Source organism: Vigna umbellata, chromosome 6 (assembly GCF_029865625.1).
Source record: "Vigna umbellata cultivar VRB3 chromosome 6, Vumbellata_1.0, whole genome shotgun sequence".
NCBI lineage: Eukaryota > Viridiplantae > Streptophyta > Magnoliopsida > Fabales > Fabaceae > Vigna > Vigna umbellata.
Window position 1 is genome coordinate 2,971,552 of NC_142170.1, and position 8,104 is coordinate 2,979,655.

Here is an 8,104-nt window from a genome sequence, read left to right on the forward strand (position 1 = left end):
TTATTATGACAGGTAAACAAGTAACTGTGATAGTAAATTGATTTTCAATTATAGGTTTTCAATTTTTTATTATGACAAATAAACAGTACAATCATAATAAGTTTGACAACTATGATTTCACAACTATGACACTCATTAGTGTAAAATTAGCATATAATATCATGCGTTCAATGTCTAACCACTCAATAGCCAACGTTAAAAATGATCGGTGACAATTTTGTAAATAAATATAACTGTTTCGGTAGATACTTTTGAGACCGAGAGACTAACCTGCTGACGTGTCTGGGCCGCTCGCTCGCTTCCAAACTCCTGCTATTGGCCGATCAGTGTTGGCACAAACCGATCTGTCTCCTTCTTGACATGGGAGGATGTACCTGCAAAAGATACTTCGACGCTTAAGTTAGGCGTGTGATTTGGAGAGCCTCGGCTCTTAGTCGAATATTTAGTGAATGATTATCACTATTGAATATTTGAGAGTAGGGTAGAGTGGATAATGTGTAAGTGGAACGTACCTGGCTTTCGGCCCTAGCTTTGTATTTATAATTTACCTCATGGATCCTAAGCTGATATAAGCCCAATAAAATATAAACAGAATAAGATATAAACAGATTACCTGAAAATCCGGTTGGTTGTTTATAACCACTCGGTCAATATTTCATATGATACATCATGCCCCCCAAGTCCGAGTTAAGCGTTCGGTTTTAGCCGTGGTTAACTATAGGACTTATGAGTTTGAGGGAGGTTGTGTTTTGCTGTCTTGGAGAGCTCCTACCGCTCTTGTTGGTGGTTGAGGAGAGTTCTTTTTAGAACTTTTTCCATGTAAAGACAAACCGATGACGTTTTACCGCTCGTCCTTCAACATGAACCGAGAGGGATTTACCTCTCGCCCTTCAACATGAGCCGAGAGGGATTTACCTCTCGGTCTTCAACATTAACCGAGAGGGTTTTACCTCTCGACCTTCGACATTAATCGAGAAGGTTTTACCGCTCGTCCTTCAACATGAACCGAGAGGAATTTACCGCTCGTCCTTCAACAAGAACCGAGAGGGATTTACCTCTCGGTCTTCAACATTAACCGAGAGGGTTTTACCTCTCGACCTTCGACATTAACCGAGAGGGATTTATCGCTCGTCCTTCAACAGGAACCGAGAGGGATTTACCGCTCGTCCTTCAACAGGAACCGAGAGGGATTTACCTCTCGGTCTTCAACATTAACCGAGAGGGTTTTACCTCTCAACCTTCGACATTAACCGAGAGGGATTTACCGCTCGTCCTTCAACATGAACCGAGAGGAATTTACCGCTCGTCCTTCAACAGGAACCGAGAGGGATTTACCTCTCGGTCTTCAACATTAACCGAGAGGGATTTACCTCTCGACCTTCGACATTAACCGAGAGGGATTTACTGCTCGTCCTTCAACATGAACCGAGAGGAATTTACCGCTCGTCCTTCAACAGGAACCGAGAGGGATTTACCTCTCGGTCTTCAACATTAACCGAGAGGGATTTACCTCTCGACCTTCAACATTAACCGAGAGGGATTTACCGTTCGTCCTTCAACATGAATCGAGAGGGATTTACCGCTCGGCCTTCAATATGAACTGAGAGGGATTTACCTCTCGGTCTTTGATTTTGACCTAGGAGTGCTTCCTGGTGAACGAGCTTTACCGTTCGGCTTTGAGAAGGCTTTACCTTTCTGCTTTAAGCTAGGAGTGTTTCATAGTGAACGGGCTTTACCGTTCGGCTTTGAGAGGGCTTTACCTCTCTGCCGAGCGGGATTTACCGCTCGGTCTCGGACTTGAACTTCTTGGCGAGAGAGATTTACCTCTCGGCCGAGAGGGATTTACCTCTCGGTCCTCGACTTTGACCTAGGACTTCTTCCTAGGAAACGGGCTTTACCGTTCGGTCTTTGAGAGGGCTTTACCTCTCTGCTTTGATCTAGGAGTGCTTCCTAGTGAACGGGCTTTACCGTTCAACTTTGAGAGGGCTTTACCTCTCTGCTTTGATCTAGGAGTGCTTCCTAGTGAACGGGCTTTACCGTTCGACTTTGAGAGGGTTTTACCTCTCTACCGAGCGGGATTTACCGCTCGGTCTCGGACTTGAGCTTTAATGTTGACTACGAAATTCTTGAACGAAACTGGTAACTAATGTTCGAGCGTGAATTGCTCGGTTTTATTTATTTCATAATGAAAGTTTAAGAAAATAACAAAAGTCTAAATCAAGAATTTAAATATGACATTAATAGAGTTTGGGATTTCTCTCTTCAGTTTATAATTCCACGAACCGATCGTTCACGATGACGACTGGGACTGCGATAGTCTCGCCTTCGTTCGCTCTTCCGATGCGTTCGTTCGGGACTTCTTCTTGTTTCTTGTATGTACTTACGGAGGTGTCCTGCCCGAATGAGACGTTCTATTTCGTTTTTCAGCGTAATGCATTCTTCTATAGTATGCCCACGATTCTGATGGAAATGACAGCTCTTCCTTTCATCTGCGTATCTTGGAGATGGTTTCGTTTGGAGTGTGAGAAGTTCAGCGTTTAGAGCTTCTTCAAGAACTTTTGCCCTAGGTGTGTTGAGGGTTGTATAGTGATGAAACTTAAACGTTCGGGGAGATTCCCCGGTTTTACCATTATTGTTGAACGGTCGCTTACCGTCCTTTCTACCTCCACTTGCCTCAACTTCTTGTTGTCGCTTTCTTTGTGAGATTCGCATATCCTCCATGCGGATGAATTCAACTATTCATTCTTGGAGCTCCTCCATAGTTTTTGGCGGTCGCGCATACAATTTTTCAGCAAAATACCCTAGTCTTAGACATGAAGGAAAATTGGTGATGATAAAAGACTGATTTACCTCTTTAACTCGCCGTGCAGTTTCAATATACCTTTTCATAAAGGCCTTCAAAGTTTCTCCTTTATCCTATTTAGTATTTACCAATTCCGCTGGTGTTACTTCCTGACTACGATTGGCGGCGTATTGCCTTCGAAAAAGGGTTTCCACCATGGCGAAGCAATCCACTGTGTTTGAGGGAAGAGTGTTATACCACTCTAATGCTTCGTCTTTGAGTGATAAGGAGAAGGCTCTGCACATAATCGGATCATTGTCCGTGTAGAACACCATTGCATTGGTGAAAAGCCGGAGATGATTGTCGGGATCTGCCGAGCCATCATACTTATCCAATACAGGAGGATTCTTCTCGGGCATTGGAGTTTGCATGATGGCCGCCGTAAAAGGGAGTAGACTGGAGGGTCGATCAATTCGTAGGGGGGATGATTCTCTCCTTCCCCGACCGTTCGGGTCAGTATGCCGAGATGGCTGCTGATTACGACTTCCATCGTTATCATTGTGATGGTTGTTACCCCGATCGGCTGTGGACTCCGAGTGTTGAGCTGACCGTTCGGCACGACCTCGCTCTGCTCTCAATATTGCAATCTCCTCCGCGTGCCTTCGTTGCATCTCTTGTTGTGCTTGCGCCTGTGCCTGTATGGTTCTTATTTGTGCCTGTATCTGCGCTTGCATTTGCGCTATCAAATCTCTGGTGTTCTGTTCTTCCTCCATGCTCCTCGTGGTCACCATTGGGTTTGCCGCTCGGCCCCACGGTGGGCACCAAAATGTTTCGGTAGATACTTTTGGGACCGAGAGACTAACCTGCTGACGTGTCTAGGCCGCTCGCTCGCTTCCAAACTCCTACTATTGGCCGATCAGTGTTGGCACAAAACCGATCGGTCTCCTTCTTGACATGGGAGGATGTACCTGCAAAAGATACTCTGACGCTCAAGTTAGGCGTGTGATTTGGAGAGCTTCGGCTCTTAGTCGAATATTTAGTGAATGATTATCACTATTGAATATTTGAGAGTAGCATAGAGTGAATAATGCGTAAGTGGAACGTACCTGGCTTTTGGTCCTGGCTTTGTATTTATAATTTACCTCATGGATCCTAAGCTGATATAAGCCCAATAAAATATAAACAGAATAAGATATAAAGAGATTACCTGAAAATCCGGTTGGTTGTTTATAACCACTCGGTCAATATTTCATATGATACATCAATAACTATTAAACGTCGTTTAGAATTATAATTAGACGTAAAAGGATATAAAACGTCGAATGCCTCAGCGTTAGACGTCAAAAGGTTAGTGAATTCAATAAAAATTTGAGCCAGAGATTGAAAATTCATTCACTTTATCTTAGCGCATGAGACCCTCTTCTCTGCTCAAAATTTTCTCGAACAAAGTTTGACGACCATCACATGTAATCTTTCTTTCATTTGATACAAATGCATGTTAATTAACTACTTTAGGTATGATTTTCGTTTGTTTTCACAGATTATTTTTGTGTTCTTGTCATTCATAGGCGCATTCTGCTTCCTCTCTCACTGGTAGCAACACTTTATTCCGATTAACCCACCTTTTGAAGGTTAGTTTTCGTTTTCGTTTTGAAGAACTTATTTGTTGAACTTGTTTGTTGTTTTTTTTGTTGAACTTGTTTGTTGTTGTTGTTTGGTTGAACTTGTTTTTTTTTATTTGATTGAACTTGTTTGTTGTTTGTTATTGTTATTTGTTGTTGATCCTATATTACCGTTCATAGTTATGCTTTTCAGGTCTCATAGAGTTGTAAAAAATGATTATAATTAATTAAAATAAATAAATAAATAATTGATTAAGGTCGTTGACAAAATTCGACGTTAACTTATTGTTGTATATTGAAAAAATTTAACGTTAAACATCGAATTTTTTAAATTCGACGTCAATTTAACGTCTTCCAATATGATTTCGTTCTCGAATTCGACGTGAAAGGCTAAAAATATTCGACGTTATACACTGTTTTTGTACTACTGACCATAACATTTGTAAAAAATTGTCTATTTTATTTGTCATAAAAAAAATTCTACATTATTAATATTATTTATGATATTAAATATTAGTGAGTCTTCGTATTATACTATTTTTTAAGGACAGTTTATTGGAGAAGATTTCGAAAGTAGAAGAAAATTTTCATTTAAAGTGACCGTAGAAACAAGCACAAATAAATTTATCAATTTTCATTTAGTAAAAATTGTAAGCTACAAAAATATGTGAGAAGTGTTATTTATAGATACATAAACCACTTGTTCTTCATATTTAAGGGGATGTTAAACTTAAAAACATGGAAAAAATGATCTTAAACCAGGTAATTCGTAACTCGTTATCCAATTCTACCTTGTTGTGTGCTATTTTACTTTTAGTTGTCCAAAAGAAAGTCCAATTAAACTCAAATGTGTTTTATAAGAAAAAACACAAGAAAAAAATATACTTATACAATTTTGTAAAAAAAAAAATTCTAGTATTATATCTTCAAGTGAATGTTTCATCATTAGACTTACATTTTTTTATCTTATCAGTTAATGACTTTTGTAGCACAACTAACATAGGTAATTTTACCTAATTTTAATAAAACCTTAAAAATAGTATACCAATTTAATAATTTTTCTTTAATGAAATGACTTTAAATTTGGGATAAAAATATACTATATATACACAAATAACTATAACTAAAAGCAAGCTGATTTTAGGTATTGTGATTTACTTTTTCAAATATTAACATTTTTTAAAGATGAAAACAAATTAGGAATAACTTACATCAACTACAAAATCTATATTTTACAAGTTCATACAACAATTAAGTAGGTGTCCATCTAGTCATAATCGTTGTTTTCAGATAAGATTATAATTATGTTAAAAAATTATTTGTTTGTTCTAAAACGATTTAATAAGTTAAAAAAATTGATTAACCATAGAGTTGAACAGAACATATAAAAGGTATTAAATTGACGGTCTCTGAACTTAAACGGGCAAGGATTTTACTTTTTTTATTCTAAAAAAATTAATAAGTTAAAATATTGATTAGAGCACATAAAGCATATTCAAGTGGTGGTCTTCGAATTTAAATGTAAAATTAGTGTAAATTTGTGTAGAAAATTTAAGTGCTAATGAGATGGTAAGAAATTGAATTTTAGCTTAAAAGAGTTAAACTATATGTACAATTTCTTTTACAGACAATACTGGGCCTAAGTTGTCAAATTGGATTGGTTTATTTATTGACTGTTTCATCCTACACCTCTAGGATCTCATCTTGCACTTCCAAAAATTTCACTTTTAACCTTCTGATATCTCATCATTATCCTACATCTTTAACTTTATAAAAAATTTTACTTTTAATTTTAATAAATATATTTTTCTTTTCTTTTCTTTTTCTTGTTAAAAAACTCTACACCACTTTAATAATAATTAAATTTAAAATTCTAATATTATTTAATATAATTTTATATTTTAATAATTATTAAAGTATAATTTATATTATAATAATAGTTATATTAAAAATATAAAAATAAAATAATTAAAATAAAAATAATAACAAAAAAATAAAATTATATTAAATAAAATATTTAATATATTTAAATATATTAAAATATTAAATTAAATTAAATAATTATTAAAATTTAAATAATAAATAAAATTTTAAAATAATTATTTATCAAATAACAAAAAAATTATATTAAATAAAATATTTAAATATATTAAATTATATTAAATATTAAATTAAAATAAATAATTATTAAAATTTATATATAAAATAAAATTTTAAAAACCATTCTTTATCGGATATGGATATCCGATTCATAACTTATCGGATAATATATCCGATTAACAAATTTTTCAAAATTTTATTTTTTTAAAATTTTAATAATTATTAAATTTAATTTAATATTTTAATATAATTTAATATATTTAAATATATTAAATATAATTGTAAGTATTATTTTTATTTTCATTTTTATTCTTATTTTAGTTATCATTTTTCAATTTTCTTAATAAAACTATTTTAAAATATAAATTATATTTTATTAATTATTAAAATATAAAAATATAATAAGTAATTTTATAATTTTTATTTAAGTTTAATATTTATTAAATTTTAAATAAAAAGCAAAAGTATTAACATATTTTATAGATTTTAATATATAAATAAGTTTTTTAAAATTTTCATTTTTATTTAAAATTTAATAATTATTTAATTTATTTTAATATTTTATTATAATTTAATATATTTGAATATATTAAATCAAATTTATTACTATTATTTCTTATTATTATTATTATTTTTATTTTATTTTTATGTTTTTAATATAACTATTATTATAATATAAATTATATTTTAATAATTATTAAAATACAAAATTATTTTAAATAATATTTAAATTTTAAATTAAATTAAATTAAATTATTATTAAGATAGTGAAGATTGATTTTAATAAAAAAGAAAAGAAAATGGAAAATTTTATTAAAGTTAAAAATAAAATTTTGAAAAAGTTGGAGGTGCAGGATGAGATGTCAAAAGGTTAAAATTGGAATTTTTTGAGGTGCAGGATGAGATCTTGGAGGTGTAGGATGAAACACTCTTATTTCTATCTTTTACATTATCCAATATTTTTACTGATGAATTCAAAATTGGTCTTAAATAAATTGGTTTAAAAGACAATATCTTTTAAATAAATTGATCTTAAAAATTTTAAAATTAAACTAATTCCTATTTTATATAAAAGTTAATGAATGAAAAATATATTTAATATTTTATTAAATAAGGGAAAATTCAATTCATTAATAAAAATGGAATATTCTATTGATTTATTTTAAAAGAAAGTGAGAAACTTTCCATTTCTAGCAAAATTATGTTTTGGATATAGTAATCTAAATTTTGGTAGCTTGTATTAGTCTTTATTGATTTATTTAAATGGAATATTGTTTTTTTTTCTTTGTTACTTTTCAAATAGGCTTTAATATCATCATATTAAGAAATAAATTTTAAATTCAATTTAATTCTATAAAATTAAATAAATTTTAATATCATATTAAAAAATAAATTTTAAATTCAACTTAATTCTATAAAATTGATTTTAAAATGAAATTTAAATTCATTTATACATCATAGTTTGACATTATTCACAAAAAACGTGAGATTTTTAACAACAATCTTAAACAAATAAAATAATGTCACTAACGTTAAACTCATAAATATTTTAAAGAAGACTTTTGATAATAAAATCATTCAAACTAATAACTCTATTATC